Genomic DNA, 26,181 nt, shown 5'->3' with positions numbered 1-26,181 from the left:
ATCCAACTGCCTTGGCCTCCTAAAGTGCTGGGATTACAGGCGTGAACCACCATGCCCAGCCTCATTATAGTTGTATTGGGTACATGATTCTAAGTTGAAAACTTTTTCTCTCAACATCTGCCAGAAGTTATTCCACTGTCTGTTTCTGTTGTGGCTATGGAACCTAAGTGACATTTCTTCAAGGTGATCAATCCTGTCTCTGACTTTGTTTTAAGATCTTTTTAAAGTTTTGAAATTTCCTTATGTCTGTGTCAATTCCTTTTTTATTTTACATTTTGCTTGAGCATACTAATTTCTGGGTATTTATTGTTGGATAGCAAACTGCCCCAAAACTTAGTGACTTAAAGAACCATTTTATTACCTCTTTTGTGAACCAGAAATTTAAGCAAGTATCAGCTGGGCAATTCTTCCACCCCACACGAGATTGGCTGCAGTATCTTGGTGGTATTTAGCTGAAATCTGGGCGGGTCTGGAAGGTCCAAGATAGCTTTGCTCATATGCGTTTACAACATGAACATCAGTGGGGACAGCTGGGAGGCTGGACTCAGATGTGTCCCTCTTCCTTTTACAGTCTTGAGATTTATCTAGTCATTTTTTTTTTGACACGGAGTCTCGCTCTGTCGCCCAGGCTGGAGTGCAGTGGCCGGATCTCAGCTCACTGCAAGCTCTGCCTCCCGGATTTACGCCATTCTCCTGCCTCAGCCTCCTGAGTAGCTGGGACTACAGGCACCCGCCACCTCTCCCGGCTAGTTTTTGTTTTGTATTTTTAAGTAGAGACGGGGGTTTCACCGTGTTAGCCAGGATGGTCTCGAACTCCTGACCTCATGATCCGCCCACCTCGCCCTCCCAAAGTGCTGGAATTACAGGCTTGAGCCACCGCGCCCGGCCGACAATCTAGTCAGATTTCTTACAAGGCCTCTGGCTTTCCCCAGAACAAGAGACAAAGATGGAAACTAAGGCTGCTTCTGACTTAGCCTTGGGAGTCTTACAGCATGACTTTTAGGTCCTATTTATTAAGCAAGTTGCTGAGGCCATTCCAGATACAAGGGGAGAAGGATTAGACACTACCCCGCAGGGGGTGGTATAGGGAAGTTTTTATGGCCATCTTTAATTACTACATTGTACATCCTAGATCTGTGGATTCATGTTGTTCGTCAGTTCTAGAAAACTCGTAGCCATCAGATGTTGCTCTTTCTTCCATTTTTCTGCTTTTTCTTTCTGGGTCTCCAGTTAGATATCTAAGACTTTCTTCTTTGAGCCTTCAAATCTCTTCTTTCATGTTTTTATCTCCTTGTCTTTGTGCTAAATTATGGGTGAGTTTGTTGGTTCATGAGTTTTTCTTTTCTCTGACATTTTACCACAAAATTTCAAACGTATGGCCAAGTTGAAAGACCTTTACAATGAACAACCAATATCTACTACCTACATTCTACCATTAATATTTTACTTACTTCGTATCTATATATTCATCTTATTTTTGATGTATTTCAGGTAAATTGCTGACATCGGTATCCATTGAGCTTTATTTCAATTTTGCATTTCTAGAAGTTCATGTGTTTTCTAATCTGCCTATTCCTAGTAGTGTTTTTTATTTTGATTATATTCTTTATTTCTTTAAACTTTTCTCATGTAACTGTCTTCTTTATCTTAAAATTCTAGTAAGTCCTTGGATATAAATTGTTTTTTGTTGTTTTTTGCTAAAAATGCTTTACTCTTGATCTTAATCTATACAGCCCTGTCTGTTTGGAAGATATAAAGGAAGACAGTGAGAGAGAGGAGGCAACTTGGTGGTTTCTGAGAACACAGTCGTCAAGGTTGTAAAATGGCATCATTATTGTTAGTCCTCACACTGTCTACTAGCTATTTAAATGAGAATAGAAGTTAGAAATTCAGTTTCTCAGTTACACTAGCCACATTTCATGTTCTCAATAGCCACATGTGTCTAGTGGCTACTGTATTGAGCAGGGCAGATTAGAGTAACATCCATCATTTATATACATGGCATGACCATATTTAAATAAAACTGTAGTTACGAAAAACAGGCAGCAGCTGGATTTGTTTCACGAGCTGTAGTTTGCAGATCCCAGCTCTAGGCCTAAACTGTCATGCTTTCCTTTGAAGAGGACTTGCTTTTGCTTGTAGCTTGGTGAGTACCAAACTAGAAGCACACCAGCCCTCCAGGGCTCTCCTCAGGGCAAGAGTCCCAGATTTGTGTCCTCATTTTCCTGCCGTCCCAGGGCTTAGTGTCTACAAGTACCCTCAGGGCAATGTGGCTCTTAGCAAGTTCTTGCTGTTCTAATCCCGTCATGGTTGTCTCTGGAGGGTAAGGTGGGGAGAGGGTCCATAGAGACCTCTTGTTTGCAAATAAAACATTTTGTGTACCAGAGGTAGATGTTCTCTCTTACATTATTTTCCTTCTCACCTCTAGTTAAACTTGGCAGTTATGTCTTCTGCAGGGGAATTGAATAAAACTTTCAGTCTCTCTAGGAAGTTAAAGCTGTGCACAGCTTTCTTCATGATGTTCCGATTCAGCACTGAATCGGATGTCTGGGGATTCCTTCGTGGAGTGTTGAGATCTGTACTCACTGGAGGGCAGAGATGAGATCATACAGAGCCTAGATGTGGGCCTTGCCTGTTCTCTCCAAGCTGCCAATGCCAGGATGAGTAGCACTGAAAGCCAAGGTGAGAGGCTTCAGATAACTCAGATGGGGAAGGGTTAAGAAGGATGGCAAATGATAGATGGATGAGGGGGTCTCTATTGACCCACACACCACCCTCTGAGAGCTCTGCATCAGGATGCAGAAGGCCCCTTAAGAGCCTGTTGGGGACCTTGCCATGTGTTCCAAGTGTCATTTATTTTCCTGCTTGCTGATAAGCCATGGGTTGGATTAGCTTGCTCCTCTTATCACCTTCCCAGGTCTGGGTCAGTGAAGGAAATGAGATCTTGGCCCCTGAGATCTCTGCCCCTGTGTTCTGGAGCAGAGGCTGGAGATGCTGTAAGATCACTCTCCATCCAGCAGGTACTTGAAGGTGCTTGTTGGCAAGTGGGAGACAAGAGCCAGTCCCTGCCATCAAGAAGTGGAGGGTTAGAGACAAACCAATGACAGCCAAATGCAGCATGACTAATGCCATGCATGGCAACTTTCAGGATACAAGTATTTGCAGGGTACTGAGGGCAACCAGAGAAGGGAGGAATTATGGGGAAGTAGAAGAGAAGCCTGTAGGGCTGGTGACATGAGCTGAGCACCTTCTGAGAAGCCAGCAGCTCTGTTCCATAAGTGTAACTTAAGGCGAGTCTTATGCTAACTTGGGGTTAAATAGGTGGCATTTATTGTGCCCTTCTATGACTCAACTGAGTCTTGTACTAACCTGGTTCCTTCATCTTTCTCCTGTCTCTTCCATCCTTTACCCACTGAGATGAGACAAAACCTCAGGGTAGTGTATGTTCCAATCAGAAGGTGCCATGTGGTTTTGAGGATCCATTAGGGGAGCTGCCACGGAATCGATTCAGCCACCTGCCAAACATCTGGTACAACTGGGTCATCTGGGATGGGCGAGAAACATTGTCATTTACATCCAAGGGTTTGATGGCCATGAGGACTGTGCCGAGAGCCAGGACAAGCTCATCTTCCATGGGGTTTCCCCGACTGTGGAGAAGAAGGTCTCACATGCATGTGGACACTGGGGAAGTCAGATGTTTCCTTCAGGGCCACTGGCTGTCAGCGTGGTGCTGCTTTCCATAAGATTGACCTCAAGACCCACCAGCGCTGCATTCCAAGGCCAATACTATGCCTTTGCTGAGGCCAAGAGAGAATCCCCCACGAGCTTTGGTATAAGCAGCTTCTCTCTGTTCTGCCCCAGAGTTTCCATTAGGAACCATCTCAGATCCAAGTGTCACCCATATGGGAAACGGAAGGGCAGAGGCTGGGGGGCCCTCTCAAATGGGGAATGAGGAAGCCTCAGAGGATAGAGGGGAGGCCTACAGCATCTGATCCCTCTCTTCCTTCTACCCACTGGAAAAGAAGATCCTTTGTTAATGGATGAAACCTTAATAGCCCCAAGGCTGCAGTTAAGCAAGACATGGGATGGAGTACAAGGTCTAACAAAAACCCTGCTCACTACTGCTTTCCCCAGACCGAAGGCTAAACCCGTGCAGGATGGCTTGGTGAATCATCTGCTGCCAGCCCCTTCAGAATGGCCCTCCATTCTGCTCTCTGCTTTTTACACATAATCAGGAGAGAGTGCTGGGATCCAGAGTTGCCCTTGAAGACAGGGATGGAAAAGTGGCTCAGACGTGGGAGGGGGTGACCAAAAGAGAAAGCCTGGACTCCTCACCTGCCCTCTGGGAGATCAGATCTCTCCAAGAGGAGCCCCTGGATTTGGAAAGTGCTCAGGAAGGCAGTATTGAGCACCAAACCACCCAGAACCCTCCACCTGCTGGCAGCAGCTAGGCCAAACTCTTGGGTTTGAAGAGTGAGAGTGCTGAGCACCAGGCTGCTCTCTGGCTTTGGAACCTCCCCACTGGGCCACAGATAATCCCTCAGCAGGCACTGTTGGAGGCCATACCCTTGTCCCAGCACCAGAGCTCCAGGAAGACCAGGACATGAGGCATAAATTCACGGTGCTTCATCTCCCTGCTGGGGGACTGAAGATCACGACCATTAATGGCCTTCTCATCTCAACCTCAGGTAAGGGCAATGGCCAGTGGGAAGGCCTGGACCCAAGGAACTGGCATGCTGTTAAGCATGAATGTGGAAAGGTTACCTAAGTGCATAAGACTGTTCTTGTGTTGCTATAAAGCAACACAAGAAATAACTGTCTGGGCACAGTGGCTCACACCTGTAATCCCAGCACTTTGGGAGGCCAAGGCAGGAGGATCACTCGAGCCCAGGAGTTTGAAACCAGCCTGGGCAACATGGTAAAACCCTGTTTCCACAAATAATATAAAAATTAGACAGGTGTGGTGGCACATGCCTGTAGTCCCAGCTACTAGGGAGGCTGAGGTGGGAGAATTGCTTGAGGCCAGGAGGTTGAGGCTGCAATGAGCCAACACTGCATCACTCACTCTAGCCTATGTGACAGAGTGAGGCCCTGTCTCAAAAAATAAAAAACAAAAAAAAATCACTGAGACTCACTAATTGATAAGAGGTTTAACTGGCTGGCTTGCAGTTCTGCAGGCTTTATAGGAAGTATGGTGTTGGCATCTATCTGCTCAGCTTCTAGAGAGGCCTTGGGAAGCTTTTACTCATGGCAGAAGGTGAAGAGGGGGCAAGCACATCAGATGATAAAGGCAGGAGCCAGAGAGAATTGGGGGTTGAGGAGAGGTGCCATAAGAGCCAGAGAGAATTGGGGGTTGAGGAGAGGTGCCATACACTTAAACGACCAGATCTCAAGCGAATTCACTGTCTCAAGGATGGCACTAAGAGGATGGTGCTAAACCATTCATGAGAAACCTGCCCCCATGATCTGATCACCTCCCACCAGGCCCCACCTGCAACACTGGGGATTTACATGTCAACATGACATCTGGGTGAGGACACAGATCCAAACCATATCACCAAGTGCTGATACCTCAAACCGTTTTCAGTGCTATCTTGCATTGTGGCAGGCCTGGGAGAATTCAGACTGAAGTTTGTCCTTGTCTTCCCTTTATCAAAACTTACTTGTGACCCTCACTATGTCTAGCTTCCCAGATCACCTAACTTGTTAGTAGCTCTTTCCTTGTCCAGTCTTTTTCATCCTGCAGGTCTCTGCTCAGATGCCACCAACAGTCACTGCCACATCATCCTCTTTCATTCTTTCAGAGCACTTACTGCTGTCAGTGACTTTTTTTTTTTTTTTTTTTTTTTTTTTAAAGAAAGGGTCTCCCTCTGTCACCCAGGTTGGAGTGCAGTGGTGTGATCATGGTTCACTGCAGCCTTGACATCCTGGGCTCAAGTGCTCTTCCCACTTCAGCCTCTCAAGTAGCTGGGACAACAGGTGCATGCCACCACACTTGACTAATTTTTGTATTTTTAGTAGAGATGGGGTTTCACCACGTTGCCCAGGCTGGTCTTGAACTCCTGCACTGAAACAATCCACCCACTTTGGCCTCCTGAAGTGCTAGGATTACGGGTGTGAGCCACCGTGACCAGCCGTTGGTGACTTTTCTTGTCTCTCTCAGTGGAATGCAAGTGTCATGAGGACAGGTTCCTTGCCATCTGACTTTTCCCTGGTGTATCCTCAGGTACCAGCAAGGGGCTTGGCACATAGCATATAGCTGTTGAATGAATGTTACCTCTTCTTCTAGTATCTTCCTATGAGGCACTTCAGGAAATACAACTCAACTGAATACTTGCCTATGACTTTAGTGTTCATGGAATCCTGGTGAGGGAGGGCTTTGAGTGAGAAGGGTCTTAAAGAATGCTCTAGAGGTATTTTCTCAGTTCTAGAGGCTTTGTTTCTCTATTTGCATCAGTGGAGCTCCACTGGGGTAATGACTGGCAGATATTCCCTCCCAAATGCCATACAGGAAATTGGGTAGGTTTCTCCCTGTCTTTTGACTGCTGTACCCCCACTCTGCCAAAATACTGGGTTTTAGAATCTGTGAGGATTATGTTAAACTTTTCCCCTCAGTACTCATGTTCTGAAGTTGGTAGGTTAAGAAGGCTAGTGGAGCCCATGAAGCTGATTCTGCTCCAGATAAGTAAATGCGTATCCTGGGCCCTCCTTGAGTGTGGCAAGCCCTGCCATTGTGACCTGGGTGTTTTGTATCTGCTGGGCACTCGGTAGGGAGTCACCTTCCCATGCTGTGCAGAGCAAAAAACACAATGGTAGCAACTTAGTAACTTTCTAAATAAGTCACCGCTATTTGTTTCTGGCCATGCCTCCTATGGGAGCAATGACTGCACTTCTACGCTTCAGCTTTTGCGGGGAGTTTCTCATTCCTGGGCCTCAGGCTGGAACGAACCAGTTTCACTCAGCGGAAAGCTGTTCCCAGGGAAAACCATGAACTTGATGGCAGGGCTGCTCAAAAGCTTAGTTTATCTGGAGTGTATCTTTCTCCCTCCCTTTGATCACCCTCCCCAGCTCTGAGTTTCCAAACTTACACGTTAGGCAGCAGTGGCTTGTGAAGATGAGAATAGCCCCTGTCCTTACTATAGCTTCTAGAAACATGGTTGTCTAGGAGCTTGTGAGTGGGATGAGGTCTTCTTGCTGGTTCATCAGATAATGGTTGAGCCTTTGTAATCCTAAATATTTTCATTTCAAATAAAGTTGTTAAGCCCAATCAGAAAAAAGAGGGAATAAAAAGTGTTGGGTAAGTGTAAGCTCTTAAGAGATACTGGGAGCTCTGGAGGGATCTAGGGGAGACTCCCACTTCTTTCTGGAGTTCATATATTTATTTTAGAGACAGGGTCTCATTCTGTCACTCAGGCTGGAGTACAGTGGCATAATCACAGCTCACTGCAGTCTCAAACTCCTGGGCTCAAGTGATCCTTCCACCTCAGCTTCCCAAGTAGCTGGGACTACAGGCCCACACCACCATGGCCGGCTAATAATAATAATAATTTTAAAAATTACAGAGATGAGGGCTCCCTATGTTACCCAGGGTGGTCTCGAACTCCTGGCCTCAAATGATCCTCCTGCTTCAGCCTCCTAAAGTGCTGAGTTTACAGGCATGAGCCACTGTAACTGGCCACTTTTCTGGAGTTTAATAATGGAGTTGTGTCAGAATATGCTAAGTTATGATGTGGTTTCAAGAGCAACCCAGCCTTCTCACTCAGGCCACAGTCCATGCGTGCAGCAGGTGGGCTCTGCTCATTGCAGTCCCCTGGGCACCAGCCTGACGGTTATGTTACCTGGCCTGAGGGGAAGCACTCTGGGGGGTCTTTGCGCTGGCAGTTAGATGCTCTGGACAGAAATGACAGTCACTGGCTGGAAGTGATCTCACAACCATGCCCAAACACGAGAGCTGTGAAGGACAATTTTCTTATGTCTATAGGGGAAAGAGCTGGAAGTATTTGAACAGTTTCAGAATCAGCAACAGGAGTTGACTGTGTTGGCCATTAAGGCTTCAGTTCAAACTGATGTCAGACTTTTAATCATTTAGTGGGCTTGAAGGCCACAAAAGCAGGGTTTCCTAGCCTTGTTCTCCTGTTCCAGCCGAGAGAAATTGTCTCGGTTTATTTTAGAAAAAGCCCTTTTTAGCCACTGTAGTATCAAGAGGCAGCTTTGGAGGTTGGATGGTAATTTGAGATTAGGAGCTGGGATCTGGTATTGTAGGCATGGGTGTTTCAGAATTACTTGGGGAATACAACCTGGGGTTGCCTTAATAGGAGTAGAAGCAGCAGGTCAAGGGAGGGGTAAGTACCCCTTTATTTTGGCATAGTCATATCCTACCTGATACAACTGTTCCAAGCACCATACTTTGAAGGCAGCTTTGTCAAGCTGGAACCCAAGGAGGGTTGCCAGGGGAGTTGGGAGTCTTGGGAGTTGGAAGGGATTACTTGGTAGCTGCTCTAAGTATTTGAAGAGGTGTCAGAAGTTTTATCCTTACTGGTAAGGAATTTACCTGTTTGTAGTGAGATGAATTGGATTCCATTGTAGGTGGTATACTCACTACTCTAAGTAATCAAAGAAGCTGGAGAAGGGATTTGACCCTTCCAAGTGTAGAGAGAAAGAGTGGTTGCCATGGGTGATTCCTCAGGTCCCATCTGCCTCTGTCATCATATTTCTATGATTCTGTTTTTTCTCAGAAATAAACCTTTCCTCACGGGAGAGAGTGAATGCCAGTTGAGACCTCACTAATATAAAGACACGGCTGCTCACAAATGTTCCACTGTGAATCCCTCAGGAGTCCTGAAATTGGTGGTAGGATCTCCATTTTACAGGTGAGGTGACTGAGGTTGAGAATGAAGAAAGCCAGGCACCCGTGCAGTCTTACAAGGTATTGTAGCTAAAAGTGGAGTCTGGAGCCACTTACGGGCTCTGCAGCTTTCTAGCTATGCGACCTTGGGTAACGTCTCAGTCTAGTTTCTGCCAAATGGAAATGATAGTACCTCATAGGATTGTGAAGATTAACCAGTTTATAGGCAGCATATTGAGCACAGCAGTATCTTAGCACAGAATGTGAGCTACATATGCTTCATGTATTTACTACTACAATCAGGATCAATGTCTGAACTAAGTTTAAGATACTATAGGCAAGCAAAACTAACTTCTCTTTCCCTTTCTCCTGTCTCCCAATGTAGATGCAACAACATTTTCCTCACTTCCTGGAAATGGCTCCGTTCTAGCATTTCAACATTATCCAGGAAGTAAGATTTCTTTACTGGAGAATACCAGATACATTCCCAATCTGTTGATCACATTTAGAGACCTGAATTTCCTAAACCCATCTTAAACTGATGGCAGAAAGCAGGTGTGTACTCAGGATGCAAAGTATGCTCTTTGACTGGTCATGTCAGGAAATGGACAAAATCAACCTTTTTGATCCAGATTTCAAGCTATATACTCTCCCAACTTTACAAACACACAAATTCAATATGTTTTTAGTCATTTTTAGTGTATTATGTCTAAGGTTTTGTATTTCTCAGGCTTAATCTGAATAACAACATTACCCAGGGGCCATTGTCTCCATAATCCATTCCCAAGTCTAGTATAAACTTAAACATAAAGCACATTCTCGTCTTGCATTGAGGTCAATTTGAGGGTAAAAATCCCAACAGGGGCATGTGATACTGAAGCACTATTGGGATGCTTTGTTGATGGGGCTTTTTTTTTTTTTCTCCCTGTCTTCCACAAATGTCTTGGTGACAGTGATGATTAAGTCAGAGCATCTCAAAGAGTCTGAGTGTTGAATCTTCCAAAGTGTTCGAATCTGTGGTAAGGGAAATGAAGCAAAAGGTAAGTTGAGGGTTGGACTGTGTACTGTTGGACTCTTGTTCTTACGCAGTCCCTTGTGGGCATATCAGTTCCTGCCCCTGCACAGGCATGTGTACACACACTCACATGCACACACACTCCTGGCTTTTGGTTTTTTCCTGGGTGAGAAACTGTTCTTTACACCTTGACTTGCTGATCTGTCTTCTACCAGGGATCCAGGAACATTACTAAGGGGCAACGGGACTTGGGGTGGGGGTAACAGACTGGGATTGAGGTGATTAGATTCTAGTCTCAGATGAGTCCCTAATAGGGTTTTGGACAAAATCTCCATTCTAAATTTCTTTTCTTAGCTCTGTAAAGTCCACATGTAAGGTTTTTTGTCTGTTTGTTTGTTTGTTTGTTTTGAGATGGAGTTTCACTCTTGTTGCCCAGGCTGGAGAATGGCACAATCTTGGCTCACCACAACCTCCGCCTTCTGAGTTCAAGCGACTCTCCTGCCTCAGTCTCCCTAGTAGCTGGGATTACAGGTATGCGCCACCACTGCTGGCTAATTTTGTATTTTTAGTAGAGATGGGGTTTCTCCACGTTGGTCAGGCTGGTCTTGAACTCCTAATGTCAGGTGATCACCCGCCTCGACCTCCCAAAGTGCTGGGATTACAGGCATAAGCCGCCATGCTCGGCCCACATGTAAGTTTAACAAGGTTTTAGTTCTAAAGTTTCTAATTCACCGAGACCTAACTGATGAGGAACACTATTACTGTCATTATCACCAGCACCAGCATCGTTACCTTTTCTCTGAACTGGTGGTTGACCTGTTTTGGGGAAGTGGTTGTGAAGATTAAATGAGTTAATATGACAAGTTTCAAACAGTGCATGGGCATGGCCTATAAAACAATCTATAAAGTGTTAGTGGTGATGAGAAAACATTGCTTACAGGGTTGTGAATTGTGATATGCCTCTTTGAAAACAATGCAACAGACATATTAAGAGCCAAAACCAAATGGTTCTCAGACCAGAGATTCCACTTGTAGAAATCCCAGAAATATATAACTTTGGAAAACTCATATCAACATATTCATCACAGGATTATTAATGTAAATTTTAAAACAAGTGGCTAACAAGATCAAATAAATTAGATCATGTACTTGACTCCTTTGTAGCCACTAAAAGACTAATAGCAATGCAAAAAAAAAAAAAAAAAAAAAAGAAGATATAAGCCTTCATGCCTTTGACATAACTACAATAACGTAGTTATGTAGTAGTATACAATGATGAACACTGTAACATTGCTATAGATCCTGGAGTATGTGGGCTTTGGCATTATGAGTCTTCCTTTTTCTTTCATAACTAACAAGGAGGTCTGCAACAGATGACACAGGTAGTCGAACACAACCAAAAGTGGGAACAGAAGACAATAAGGTTCTTTACTTTTTGTCAAGACCTGACTCGACTTTAATGATCAGTAACTAAGTGTCCACTCAGTAGTTCTTTCCTGGAATTAGTTGCCTTTAACTTTTGTTCTTAAAGTCTCTTCAGAAGAATACACTCCTAACAGAGATAAGCAACAGTGGTCTACATGATGCCACGGTTCATTGGGTCTTTTTTGGCAACACTCCAAAGTATTCTCAGTCCGAAGGCAGCCTCCACAATCAGTTGGTAGGAATGTGTTGTCTCTTGGCTAGTTCTAATAACAAACAAAGATAGTCTTATACCATCATAATCTCTATTCTTGCTTGCAGATCTTCGGAAAAAACAAACAAACAAACAAAAAACAACTGCTATTCACTCCAAAATGATGAAGGCAAGCTAACTGGAATGGAAAAGTAAGTGTTCTCGAGGTTTAGTAGTTTTATTCAAGATGTGTTGGGCCAGGTGTGGTGGCTCATGCCTGTAATCTCGGCACTTTGGGAGGCCGAGGTGAGAGGACTACTTGAGCCCAGGAATTCGAGACCAGCCTAGGCAATATGAAGAAACCCCGTATCTACTAAGAATACGCGTACATAAACATTAGCTGGGCATGGTGGCATGTACCTGTAGTCCCAGCTCCTTGGGAGGCCGAGGTGGGAGAATTGCTTGAACCCGGGAGGCAGGGGCTGCAGTGAGCCAAGATCATTCCACTGCACTTTAGCCCAGGTGATGGGAGTGAGACCCTGTCTCAAAACTGTTAATTGTATTTGTGGTTATTCCATTTGGGGGAGAAAATATATAGTTCTACTATAGTTCAAGTACCTGAAATAAAGGGAAAATACCCATAAAGTGTTAAAACTAGAGTGTCAAACAAGATCTTGATCAGTTTTCCCTTCCTTTGTAGTAAATGGGAGAAGAGCCTGGTAAAACACAATGAACTGTGGCCAGGGTCACTAATGTCTTGAAGAGTATGATAAAAAATCTTCTCTCTGGCTGGGCACTGTGGCTCACTCCTGTAATCCCTGCACTTTGGGAGGCTGAGACAGGAGGATCTCCCGAGAACAGGAGTTCAAGACCAGCCTGGGCAACATAGCGAGACTGTCTCTACAAAAAATACAAAAAAGTTAGCCAAGCATGGTGGCACATGCCTGTTAGTCTCAGTTACTCAGGAGGCTGAGGCAGGAGAGGATCACTTGAGCCCAGGAGTTCAAGGCTACAGTGAGCTATGATTGTACCACTGCACTCCAGCCTGGATGACAGAGAGAGAGAGAGACGCTGTCTCTTAAAAATAAACAAAAACACTCCCTGTGCTAAACCTGCAGCTTTTTTTCTACAGAGGTGAATTAAGAAATTACTTGGTGGAAAAGAATCCTGAATTTAAATAAGCTAAATTAATGAATGCAATAGTCTACAATATAGTTTCATAACTTTACTGTCTAATCTCAGAGTCTTTAAAAACAATGTAAAATTTCTTTACCAAGTGGTGTTTAGATTGTTTTCTTCTCCTCCCTTTCAAACCATTCCTAGAAAAGACGCTGTGAATGTCAGGTATGCTTCCTGGCTACACTCAAGGTCTCAAGGAATAGATGTGCCTGATCCCCTGTCTTACCAGATAAGGGCCCTCACTGAGGATGCTTTAGGAACCCACAAGGTGGCGAAGAGGTGCCCCTTCCTTGAAGGTATGGATAGGTCTCTTGGCTGCTGGTGGTCAATAGCATGTGCCACACTTGGATTAGGCATGATTCAATCAGGATCAAGTTGAACTAGGCAGAGTCCCCCGATGCTAGGCCACGTCATTTCCCATGGAGAGCAGACCCTTACTCAGTCTACATCATGGGAATGTTATGCTTGTCCCCCAACCCGAGGAAGAATTGGCTATTAATTCATCATGTATGTAATATATTGTATTGCATTTTACTATGGGTTAGGCATTGTTTGGGACACTAGGGATTCAATAGCAAACCTAAAAGGCAAATCCCTTCCCTCGTGTACTTCACAGTCTAATCAGGAGATAGACTGGATAAATTACAGAGTACCTGAGCTGATATGCTCTATGAAGAACAATCAGATAAAGGGGATAAATAGGGTTTTGTGTATGCACATGTATGTGATAATAGTCTTTAAAAGGTGGTGAAGGAAGGCCTCCTTGAGAAGATGATGAGGGAGAGCCATGTAGCCCTCAGGGGAAGAGGCTTCTGGATGGTGTTGAGGCCCTGCGGCAGGGTTGTGTGTGGTGTGTTCAAGGAACAGGTGGAGGCCAGCAACAGAGAGGAAGAGCAGCAGAGGAGCCTTTGGGACACTCTGGGAGACAGCGTGGTAGAAGGGACTGGACAGTGAGACTGATCAGAACAGCCTATTTCTTCTGTCTTTAGATGTGAATGGGTGTGAGACAGGCCTAAAGCTCTGGTGATCCTCGCTGCCAAGAGGACTGAAGTCCATGCCCCCATGTAGCTTGGCATGCTGTGTGTGCATGCTCCCCGCCCAGGTATCGGTTGCTCAGGCACCCTGCCACTGGCTGTATTTACCAGCTGCTGGGATCTCCTGGAAGTCCTGTACCCTGAGCAGGTCAGGGTGGAGCTCTTATTCTGAAGACTTTGGCCACAAATACCAAAGAAAGCATTTTCCAAAGGAAAATGTTCTAGACAAAGTCCAGGAACTGTTCTAGAACTTGGAACATGTTGTGAGGTCATTTACTATGAGAATGTTCATTGTGCTGATTTTTATTCTGCAACTTTGCCTTTGAAATACTTCCATAGGATGCTATTCCTGACTCTGATCAAAGTAGACGTGAGTAGGAATTAACTTGAGCATCCAGTTGTTTCCCCAAGGCTCCTTTGTGACCCTTGCTTTTGTCTTGCTTTTTTTCTTCTTATCAAAGATTATATTGGGCAGGGACTTGCACCGGAAAATCGATGTGAGCTCCTTGTGAGCGGGTCCAGCATAGAGCAGTTGGTAATGAATTAACGGATGCCCTTAGCCTTTTTAAGGACTTACTGCTGGTGATGGTAATTCATTTGGTACAGTTACCTCTGAAATAATGTAACCTGCCTGTGCTGCCACAGGCAGATCAATAGACATGATTTTTATTTCCCATCTTGCTAACTTGCTGTGTGACCTTGGTGCTCAGGTCTTGCATATCCCTGTGAAACAAAGGATTAGACTAGATGTCGAAGGCTTTGTTTAGATCTTTGAATGTTAGATGCTGAAATCCCAGCAAAGATGCCATTTAGCACAATCTTTTTCCACTGGACTCTAAGGGCAGGTGGGTAATCTTGCAATGCTATTTGCAAGTTTTTTTTCTTGAGGTGGGGGTTTCTTAGTTTGTATATGTCAAGAGGAGATTGAGTTCGGCATAAAATAGAAGCTCAGTATATAGTCATTGAATTTCTTATGACTAGAAATCTACATGTAACTGACTATTTAAAATATTTCATGTTTTTTTTTCTTCCCCTGCCCTCTCAAGTGTCCAGATAAGTCAGTGACAGGAGTTAAGTTGGAACAGGGTCTGTGAGTCAGTCATCTGGAGGTTGCAGTCATCTAGCTTCTGTGGATTTTGTTCTAAAGATAGTTTCTATTTCTTTGCATCCATATAAGCTATCTGACGGTAGAATACATTCTGAAATACAACTAGCCTTGTGCTTCTCTGGGTACATGGTCTCAAATGTAACAATCTTTTTTAAAATAAACAATTTTGATATGCATAAAATGAAAAATATTTAATTATCAGCTCTCAGGCAATTTAGATTCAGCATCACAAAGGGATGTTAGGCGTTTTCCAAAGTTAACTCTGTGTGCATGCATAGGGTTGTTGAGGGAGCTATATAGCAAAAATAGGTGGCGAGCCCTTATATTACCAGGTTCATTTGTTCCAAGTCTGGCTTTGGCTTTTAATCAAATGCTAACATTTGTTTATTCTCTCAGAAAATACTTACCTATGATGTGCCTGACAGTATGCTAGGGATGGGTATAAGAGCATAAATCTCTGAAGGTACTTTCAAAAGCCCATTAGGAAAGGGAATGGGCTCTCACCCTGTTACTTAGTTCTCGGCCTGTCACTTAGTTTGCTTTAAAAAAATTGCTCTGTGTTTCAGGAGTTGGATTATCCCTTAACTACCTGGGCCTGCTGGTTGGAGTTGCTGTGCTTACTGCAATCTTGCATATGTTAGTTGTTGGTCTTGTGTGACTCGTGACTAGAGCGTACATGAAGAAGGCAAACTCTCTGGGTCAGAACACAGCATTACAGGAGCGCCCACCTACAGCACCTACTTTTGACCTGAGGAATTTCTTTTCTTTTCTTTCTTTCTTTCTTTTTTTTTTTTTCCCTGAGACACAATCTCACTCTGTTGCCCAGGCTGGAGTGCAGTGGCACGATCTCGGCTCACTGCAACCTCCGCCTCCCAGGTTCAAGCGATTCACCTGCCTCAGCCTTCTGAGTAGCTGGGACTACAGGTGTGCACCACCACCCCTGGCTAATTTTTTGTATTTTTAGTAGAGATGGGGTTTTGCCATGTTGGCCAGGCTGGCCTAGAACTCCTGATGTCAGGTGATCCGCCTGCCAGGGCCTCCCAAAGTGCTGGGATTCCAGGCATGAGTCAGTGTGCCTGGCCAACCTGAGGGACTTCTGTAAGCTCCCTCCCTTCACCCCCTGCCAACCTCAGCTGCATGCCAAGGTTCCAGATGGTGCTCAGGGCAAGAAGGTTCATCAGAGCTGAGAACCACAGGTGTGGAGGGAGCAATCAGAGGCTTGCTGCCTCCCTGATGCCTGTCTATAAAGCAGGGTGGGAGAGAGGACCACCTTGTCTCCTGTTGGAGGTGCCATCAAGTCACACAGATTCTCTGTGAACTTGGGAAGAAGCAGCTTGAGTCCCAAACTGTGCATCATCCTTGTTCTCCATGATGTAAATTATCTTGGGCTTCTGACTCTCTCCCTGGGAGAAGGCCTGTATGCTGTATATTCTGCATCAAGACCCAGCCTGTAGTCCCAACAATGGGCTGAGGTAGACCTGTGGTGACTCAGATACTCTAGTGATGAGTGTGGTCTGCAGGAGGTACCCAGGGGAGCAGGAAGCACATGGCACCAACTTGGAAAGTTAATGAATGAGTTTAGTGATGGACACACAAGAAACTGTTAACATGTTTTAGAAAACTTACTTGGGCTCAGCACTTTTCTCTCCTTTTAGGCTGGGTGCGGGGTGAGACCTCCTTCTTTTTCCTTCACCCTCAGTTGTATTTGATTGGATTACAAGTTTGTATTTATTTTGTATTACAAGATCCTGTCTTCTGTTCTTTTTTTGGCCACTGTCTATGCCAGGCTGCTATTAGAGCCTGACAGCTTCACCCTAAATAAAAGAAAACCTTTTATGTGTAATTTAAAAAAATAAACAGAAAACCTCTAGATCTTTTTAAAATCTACCGGCAATGTTTGACTCCTTTACTTTTAAAAGTGGAGCTATTCCCATTCCTCTGTTTTAGGCCTACACTTGTCATTTTGTAGAAGAGACCATTGGAGAGGATGCTAGAGGTCTTAAATATGGTTCTCACCCACGGTTTGCTTGCTTTTATTAGACTGAGCTAAAGGGTGGGGGAATTCACATGCCATGAGAGAATAGATACTTGTATGTGCTTGTATTTCACGGAGGTAAGAGTGGGAGAGATTTGTAAAGTAGATCAAGAAGAAAAACTTCAAATTAGGCAGGGTGGGTCCTGAGTTTCTGGAAGCAGGGCCACATTCTCTGCAGTGCCAGGCATGGGCACTCTTTTACTTGAAGGAAAGCTTCAGGATGAGGGGTGCTTCTAAGCTGGCCTTAGGTTCTTGAGAGATGCAGAGCTAAATGGGATTGGCAGCTCTGATCTTGCTGCAGCAGCCTCCTGGCCCAGCTCCCACATCTTAACCTCCCTAGAGAGCAGCCTAGTCGGCAGAATGGAGCTGGGGAGAGCCGGGTGGGGTGAGGTGCAGAGCCCTACTGAGAGGAGGGGAATGCAGTGTCTCCAGAGACCCAGCCCTGGGGTGGGAGAAGCAGATTCCATGTCTGACTGGTGGAAAGCAGAGGCATCAGGCACGGGGTGCTTTTGTATGAATCGTGGCTGTATGGAGCATGTACTGGTTCCCATGTTGAGCCCCAGCCAAGGTATGAGGCGAACAGTGTGCAGCTCTGTTCCCACTGCTCCCCAGAATGTGAAAGGTGGCACAACATAGCTGCGGTACAGGGTGGTAGGGCTGCCCATCAGGATGATCCAGAGAGGTGCTGGGCCATAGTCACAGGTCTGTTCTGTCACCAGGCCTTCCATCATACTATAGGTTTCGAAATCTTTAAGTTCCCTCTCTTAAAATGCAAATACTCCTGTGAGGTTTGAGGCTTTATTATCCTATATCCTAGACTTGCCTTTAATAAAACAAAAAACCCAGCTTTATTGAAGTCTAATTTGTATATCACAAAATCCATTTTGAGTTGTTCTACCATAATGATCCAACCTTAAAATGCTATCACTCCAAAGATACTTCTACTTGTAGCCATTCCCATTCCCATTCCCACCCCGTCCCTGTCCCAGGCAACCACTAATCTTTCTGTCTGTATGGATTTGCCTCTTGACATTTCATATAAATAATACAATATGTGGTCTTCTGTGTCTTCCTTCTTTTAGTGTAATGTTCTTGAGACTCCTCCATGTTGCAGCATAACAGTAATCTGTTCCTTTATATTCCATTGCAAATACCATGTTTTCATTCACTGATGGTGGACATTTATTTCTAGGTTTGGGCTACTATGAATAATGCAGCTGTGAACATTCATAGCTTCTGTTCTTATATGCACATGTATTTGGAGTATGTGCTTATTTTGGGTAGATTACTTTAAAAAACTGGTTAGGCACAGTGGCTCATGCCTGTAATCCCAGCACTTTGGGAGGCTGATGCGGGTGGATCACCAGAGGTCAGGGTTTCGAGACCAGCCTGGCCAACATTGTGAAACCTCGTTTTACAAAAAATACAAAAATTAGCTGGGTGTGGTGGTGGGTGCCTGTAATCCCAGCTACTTAGGAGGCTGAGGCAGGAGAATTGCTTGAACCTGAAAGGCAGAGGTTGCAGTGAGCGGAAATTGCACCACTGCACTCCAGCCTGGCCGACAGAGCAAGACTCCATCTCAAAAAACCAAACTACCAAACTATTTTCCAAATTAGTTGTACCATGTTATAATCCCGTCAGTAATATATGAAAATTATAGTTCTTCCACACTTTTGACATTTGTTATTGACTTTTATTATAGCCATCCTAGTAAGTATGAAATGGTATCTCATTGTGGTTTTAATTTTCATTGCCCTAATGCTAATGATTTTGTGCATTTTCATGTGCTTATTGACCAATCATATATCTTTGAAAAAATGTCCACTTGGCTGTTCCTTTTTAAAATCCAGAGACAGACAGATGGTCAACTTCCCTGGGAGGTATAGAGGTTTGTCCGGTTCACTGTTTGATCCCAAGTGCTGAGTACAAGAGTCAGAGAGTAGAGGGTCATGTATTAGCGTCCTGTGGCTGCTGTAACAAATTGCCACAAACTTGGTGGCTGAAAGCAACACACATTTATTCTCTTTCAGTTCTGCAGATTAGAATTCTGAAATCAGTTTCACTGGACCAAAATCAAGGGGTCAGCAGAGCCTGCAGGGGCTCTACATTTCCTTGCCCTTTCTAGCTTCCAGAGCCGCAGTCTTTGCATTCTTTGGCTCTTGGCCTCTTACCCATCTTCAAAGCCAGCAGCATAGCATCTCCAAACCTCCCTCTCTCTGCTTCCTTTGTAATATGGCTTCGTCTGTCTTCTGTAGTAAAATCTTCCTCTGCCTCTCTTTTAGAAGGACCCTTGTGATTACATTTAAGACCCATCTGAATAATCCAGGATAATCTCCCCATCTCAAGGGCCTTTAGTCACACCAGCAAAGTCCGTTTTGCCATGTAGGATAATATTTACAGGTTCCAGGGATTAGGACCTGGCTGTCCCTGGGGGCCATCATTCAGCCCACCCAGTCCGTAACCTGTCAAATGCACGCGGCCCCACCAGTTCATGGTTCCGTGTTGGCTGGTCTTGAGGAAGACATCAGGCTGAAGGAAGTCTTCTGGAGGCACAGGTAGGCCCTGGAAGGAGACCAGAGCCAGTCGTGCTAGAGACCTCTCACCTCTTTCTTCTGACTCATCTCCTTTCTAGAAACTATGATACGAGGCGTTTGATAGCACGTGTGAGCCGGGAGATGCTGAGGTAGCTAGCACTGTTACCAGGGTGGTGGGGGGACAGGACCAAAACTCGGGGCCTCGTGCCCAGGTCCTCCCGTCTTTGCCTTCTCCCAGCTCCCCTCCAGGCTAACCGCCTCCACGCAGGGGCCGCGGGCTGCTGCTGCCCTGAGAGCTCAGCCCCTTCCCGGGGCGGGTACCGCTTCCTGGCCTCTCTGCTCTCCCGAGGCGACAGCCACCCTGCGATCTCTCGCGCGGCCAGCAGGGGCCAGCATCCCCCGTGGAAAAGGTCACCGGACTGGGCGGGCCAAGAGTGAGGGCTCTGCAACCCCCTACCGCTGCCAAGGCCCTGCAGTGCGGGGCTGCTGCTTCGCCGTCCCAGCTCCGCAGCCGTTTGTGTCTTTCCACTTCTCCCCGGGCCCGCTGCGCTCTAGCTTTAGGAAAGGCCCAGACTGCCTTGGGCGTGGCAGCCAGGAGTGCACTGGTGCGGGCTGGGAGCCTGGCCGGGCTTCCTCCCCATCGTGGGCCCGGAGAAGGGATGGGCGCGGCGGGAAGGCCCCGGAGGGAGAGCTGGGCCTGGATTGGTAACATGGTTAGGAATAGCGGCCTCAGGGGCAGGCAGACACGTCCGTTTCTTTGTGCACTGAAAGCTCTGAGAAGGACATCCTGATAGCAGTGAACTTCTAGATTTGGAATGAGCTTCTTACCGAGCATCTCAGATTCCAAAGTGCATCTGACTCGGAAGTCCTCGTGGTTCCACCTTCGGAAGGTGGGGGTGAGGTGGGCTGCCTGGGTGCAGAGCACTGAGCCAGGCTGGTGGGAACTCTTCAGCGTCCAGCACCTGTGGGGCTGCAGCAAGCTTTTGCTGCTAGGCTCTCTGAACGAAGCCTCTGATTAAGGTCTTAGTTTAATTGGGTGCGCTCTCACTTTTATTTGTGGCCTGGCTTGAGCGGTTGCCTCCAGCAGCCTCAGCTACCCTCACTGCTTTGTCGCTGAACCCAGGAACGGCTATTCCGCTGCAAGGGAGCTAAGACCTTCATTTGTTGCACTAACGTTTTCCTCGTGGCTTATTTCTCTAGCCTCGGAGAAATCAGAGATTAGAGCCCAGATCTGGGGTCAGAAAAAGACCTGGGTGTTAGGTCTGACTTTGCTACTAGCTGGGTGGCAGAAGATGGTGGAGCACTTCACTCCTTTCTACCTGTTTCCTCCCCTTGTTAAATGGGGAGGCTAGCAGCACTTACTGCAGAGGGTGTTGTGAGGAATCACTCAGCAAATTCCTGTAAAGGGCCAAGGTTAGAACTCAAGGCTTCAAAAATCCCATCTCTTAGTCTGGGTGGATCCCAGGAAGGTGTCAAGTCCAGCTGATGGGCATGGGTGTGGCCGTGAGGAGAGCCTGCTCCTGATGGAGCACGACAGGAAATGCAGCCTGGCCCAGCTGACAGAGCTATCTACAGCGCAGGTCCTCACAGGACCGGATCCTCATGCTCCCCTTGGCTCCAGCTCCGAGATTCTCAGCAGTTCATTCCACATGTAAGCATACATCCTCAGTTACTGTGGGAGCCAGACCACGTGGGTTCGATGTCAGCCCAAGATCCACCAGCCACGAGGCTTTGGGAAAGTCACTTCACCTCTGCAGGGATTGATTCCCCCATCTGCAAAATGGGCAGAGCATGACCCATCTCAATGCATTGTGGTAACGCATGGGATGCTGTTGAATGGGACTCATTGCACTCTGCAACCTGGCTCTGGCGATTCAGACCATGAACGCTTGGATTTTGATAGTAAGGCCAGAAAATGTTTAAAGGAGAGAACCCAGGATAAGTTGAGCCTTCTGGTGAGGTTCTTGCTACTCCTGGACAGCATGCCCATCTCTGTAGCAACTCAGGGCAAGGCAGTGCTCTGGGGTTCCCAGACATCTGTGAGCATGACAGCTGGTCCAAAGCTGTCTTGGATGTGTTTGTCCTCTCTAATCAAAAGACTCCCTGGCGATGCCAAGATGGAACTCTGCAGACAGTTTGAGGAGAAACTAAATTCTGGTTTTGAAGTAAACTTGGCCTCAATCTTTAAGGCAGATTCACAATCTATTATGAATAAAGCTGCTAGGAACATTTGTGTATGACTTCATATGGACATATGTTTTCACTTCTCTTGGATAAATATCCAGGAGTATAATTTTTGGGTCATGTGGTTTCCTCGCTTGTAGAATTTCTGACTGAAAATTGTAAGATAGTTGGATAATTGTTCCCTGGAGGGAGACATTTCAGATATGACAGGGAGAATGCCATAGGTATTGGGAGTCAGGGGTGGTTTTCGTGAATATCAAGTAGCATTTCTGTGGTGGTGGTGGGGGGGTCTGCCTTCCACCTTGACTCAGCTCTTGAGGGCAGCAGCTGCAGCTGCAAAGAGGCAGGCCTTGTTGTGACCCTTAGGGGCCCCTTACTGTACGTCACTGAAATCCACATCACTTGTTTCTTCGGAATGTCCTGATTGTCCACGTGGTTCAAGGAATAGTTGAGGCCTTTGTCGTCAGGTTGGCTTGGGTCATGGAGGCTTGCTGCTCAGGCAGGGGCCATGTTTCTGACCTCCTGACCAAGTTTCTTGACCAACGGATTTGATAGAGCATCAGAATTCTCATTAACTCACTTTCCAGGCTGTCACAATAAGGGATTTTATAAGAAGCTTAACCAGGGCTAATGCTTTTAATCACTACAAACTAACTTATTTTACACACTGACTGCCTTATACACTTATTTTACAAAACAAAATGTAATACTTAATTTTCATGTAGTCTGCATAAGCTCCTAACCTGAGAGAAAGAGAATGCATACAATCAACCCAAATGCCATTGTATATTGTTTAGAAATATTGTTTTGCTATAATCATTTTTAAATGAATTTATATTTATTCTGTAAAAATAGAGATGGGGACTTGCTATGCTGCCCAGGCTAGAGTATGGCTGCTATTCATAGGTGTGATCATAGCACACTGTGGCCTCGAACTCCTGGACTCAGCTGATCCTCCCACCTCGGCCTCAAGTAGCTGGGACTACAGGTGGGCACCACCATGCCCCACTTATAATCATTTTTGAATACTAGATTTTTCTCAGGTCCTGATGAAATGGTGTTCCTTATGCAAGCAAAGTAAGGGGAACACTTCATAAAACCAGAAAATAATGAAAATAGGGGAGAATGGGGCTCATGCCTGCTACTGTGAGTAACTGAATAAGTAAGCCTCTGTCTTCTACATCAGAGAATTATATGTAGATAGTTACATATAATTAATCAGGCCAAGGTACTGTTTACTCTGGTCTCAGGAAAAGCATCTAACAGCCCTGCTGTGATCTTATTTAATCCTCACAACAAACCAATGGGTAGGACACATTTTATAGCTGACCTCCGGAGTTGAGGCTCCATGAGTAAATCAGGTTTCCCTCCTGCCTTGGCTGCAGTTGAGTAGCTGAGATGAGCCATCGCAGGGAGCCATGGAGCGCCATGCCCACCCAAGTGCGGCCGCTGGGTCTTTGGTTCAGTCACTGAGTTTCTAGTTTTCTTTCTGCCACGGTGCTCCCAAGTTTTTGTCATAAATGTCTCAGGGCCATTAGTTACTCTCACCCAACAAACCTTTTACTCCCTCTTTAAAATTCCACATTTCACCATTATGTTCCCTCTCCTGGGAGCCAGTTATCAGGGCTGGGCATCCCACCTGAATAGTTAACCATATTTGTATTTTTAAAAATATTTTATCCACTGTATGCATAAGAGATTGCTCAGAGGCTCTCAGATAAACTTAAGAACAGGTATTTTAGTCCTGAAGGTCGCATTTTTTCCCGGTCATTATTTTTATACATAGTGAAATAAACTCTGAGATAAAGTTCTTTTAATATGGGCTGCACATGTCCCCTCCTCAGCACTTTTGTCTCCAGACAAAACCTTTTGAACTGGAACCCTTGCCTCATTCAATGCTATTTTCAATTTGATGACCACCTGCTGTGTGCCAGGTGCTGCAGAGAACAAAGGTGGAACAGCCCCTACTTCCGTCTAGTGCAGGAGATGGACATTAAAATGGCTGGTTGACAAAGTTGTAGAGGAAAAAGCGGGTTACTGTGGCTGGGGAGATGAGGACGGATTTTGGAGGAAGGAACCCTTGAAAGATGGGGCTTTGGAAGGCCCATACCCAGTGAGACAGAGCTATAACTTGGAGACCGTGTGCATTCCCACAGAGGAACCGAGTCCTGGGCTCTCTGGCCAGCCTCTTGGGCTCCTGTGAAGTTTCTTCAACTTGTCCATCTTCTGGAATTTGAGCAAACACAAAGTGCTTTTAGGGTTCAGGTCCTGAACTCTGCTCCCTGGTTACCAATATGTTCAAATGAGCTTTGGCTTGGATGGGATTTAAGGTAAACAGGCCAGGCCAAGGAATGGGAGATGGAGATGAGTGGGACCTCAGAGACCTAAACAGATCATGCAGCTTGCCCTCAGCCGCAGGCTCTGCACCTCCAGTTCAGTCCCCAAATCTTGACTGCCAGGGCTGGTTTTCTGGTTCTCTGCTAGTGTCCTGCTTGGCCATTCCTGCCTGGTCAGTGGAGGATGCCCAGTCTCTTCTCCCACTGGCCCATCCCACATTGACTGGCAGGGGGTACCAGGAAAATAGCTGTCTTCCTCTCCTTGGCCCAAGGAACCTGTTTTTTTTTTTTTTTGCGGGGAAACTTAAGAGACCCCGGAGATGGCCAAGTTCCTGTTGGTTAAAATGTGGCCCAGGACTGAGGATGGCCCAGAACCCTCTGGGGGCATCTGTTAACAAGGCACGTCCCTGAGTCGCATTCCAGACACCCTGAACCTGATTTCAGGTGGGCCTGGAATTCACCGTCTCATTAGCTGTCCTGGTGGTTCAGACTGAAAACCTTGGAAGCAGCCCCACACCTTCTTTTTGCATCCAGTGAGTAAACCAGAGCCTGACAGGTGAAGGCACTGCCGGTAATGGCCGAGCTGGGCTGAGAGCCCAGGACCACTGCCAATCCAGTGTTAGTCACTCCACTCAACACTGCTGCCCTGCTCTCTTTCCTCTGACTGTGCAGACCAAAGTCTAGGTCCTGGGCATTCAGCCCTGGCAGTCAGGCCAGAGGGCTGGCATTACTGTAGAAGAGGTGAATTCAGGAATTGGAAACTGAAGTCAGTAGCTGGCGCCTGGAGGCTGTTTCTCAGTGTTTTCAGCCTGTGGCTTCCTTGTGAACAATTCTCTCCTCCATCCAGCACTCCTCCCATAGGCCTAGCTGTCACTCTCAGCCCTGGTCCCAGCCTGGGCCCCAGCTTTGTACTCAAGTGCATCTCCATAAACACTCACACCACACTCTCTGACTTCCCTTTGCTGCCATAGTGATCTTAGGCCACCCCACCCTCCACCCCCTGCATCAAAAAGTAAGTAAAGATGAATAAGGAACATGTTTGAGCACAGGAAGAGCCCTGAAACCAGCACTGCAGGACCCAAGTTCCAGCCTTGTGTGACTTTGAGCAAGTCACTGACCTTCTCTGGACTGTGCAGGACATCCTTCCATGCACTTGTCCCTTTGGCTTCTCATTCTGGCTTAGTCTACCCCACCCATAGGCCGCAGGGAAGATAAGTCAGAAAAAAACCCCTCCTCACTGGGCTAAGGTGACCTCTGCTTTTGCTTACATTTTCATTCCCAATACGGTGCTACCCCATGGAAGGTACTCAGTATTTGAATTATGGATAAATGTGAACTGAGAGGCACAGAAACACTGGCAATCAGGGGAAGCACTTGAGCTGAAAAGGTTCCTCAAGGCTACATTTCCTACCAATGAGTTGTAGTGAACTCCTTCCCTGAATACTTTCAATAAACGCTACTTTGCACTTGGGGGTCTGATTATAATCAGTAAAACCCTAGAATGTGGTCTTGGCCTCCTCACCTGTAAAATGATGAATTAGATAAGATGGTCCCTCCTACTTTCTCTACCTTTTCTCTGGAGCTTTCTCCCACCCATTCCCACCTGTTATCCAGCTGGTATCTGCCCTCCTGAGCCCTCTGCCCCTCCGCAGAGGCCCTGCCCACATTTTTCCTCTGTCCAGACTTGAGTATGTCCCCACCTCTTTCCTTGTGACCTTGTGGGCTGGGAAAAAGGAAAGAAGCTGGATATTCATTAGTTTCTACCTCCTCCTCTCAACACAGGTGGCCTTTTCAATCCTTCCGGCTACCAGTCAGTCCACAAGCACTTATGTGATACCAGACCTTGCCTGGAGCAGCCTGGGGGAATCAAATAGGAGCCGGTCCCTGCCCTCCAGAAACTGTGTGTCTTGGGGAGAAGATCACACACAGGAAAATCAAGTGGTGATAAGAGGTGCCGTGAGACAGTATATGGTTCACTTCCCCACTGCAAGAGTAAAGGGCTTAGGGTCAGAGGCACTGCTTTGGTGCCTGAGTTTTGACTCTGCCAATTATTAGCACTGGGACCTCAGGCAAGTTACAGATCTGAGCTGTAGTATCTTGTCTACAAAGTGGGGAAAACACGGACCCTTGTAAAATACAAAATCACCATTAGACCAACATTATAGTAATAACTACTGCAGGCAAGATCTGCAGGTGGATCTAAATTAAGTGGACAGGAGTTGGAGGAGAAATAGGCTATTCATAGTCTCATAGTATCTCCCTCAGGGTATTAACAGTTATGAAAAGAAAAAGAATA

General features: G+C 46.1%; 2 long non-coding RNA genes across 3 annotated transcripts; both read left to right on the top strand.

The window, feature by feature from the left end:
• The first annotated feature begins 1,685 nt into the window (after positions 1-1,685).
• Positions 1,686-10,311, top strand: LOC108522382 (uncharacterized). The gene is made up of 6 exons (XR_001883444.1): positions 1,686-2,682; positions 3,418-4,688; positions 8,736-8,870; positions 9,231-9,400; positions 9,799-9,885; positions 10,272-10,311. It is a non-coding gene; the product is annotated as an uncharacterized LOC108522382 (long non-coding RNA).
• A 39-nt stretch (positions 10,312-10,350) lies between these two features.
• Positions 10,351-25,901, top strand: LOC108522383 (uncharacterized). 2 transcript variants are annotated; one of them, XR_001883445.1, is made up of 3 exons: positions 10,351-10,391; positions 11,604-11,687; positions 25,668-25,901. It is a non-coding gene; the product is annotated as an uncharacterized LOC108522383 (long non-coding RNA). The 2 variants fall into 2 exon arrangements; XR_001883446.1 differs by lacking the exon at positions 25,668-25,901 and adding an exon at positions 12,799-12,944.
• Positions 25,902-26,181: the final 280 nt, after the last annotated feature.

This window comes from Rhinopithecus bieti, unplaced genomic scaffold (genome assembly GCF_001698545.2).
Source record: "Rhinopithecus bieti isolate Rb0 unplaced genomic scaffold, ASM169854v2 scaffold_65310, whole genome shotgun sequence".
NCBI classification, from domain to species: domain Eukaryota; kingdom Metazoa; phylum Chordata; class Mammalia; order Primates; family Cercopithecidae; genus Rhinopithecus; species Rhinopithecus bieti.
The sequence above is the reverse complement of the archived record's forward strand: the minus strand, read 5'-3'. Positions and strand labels throughout refer to the sequence as shown.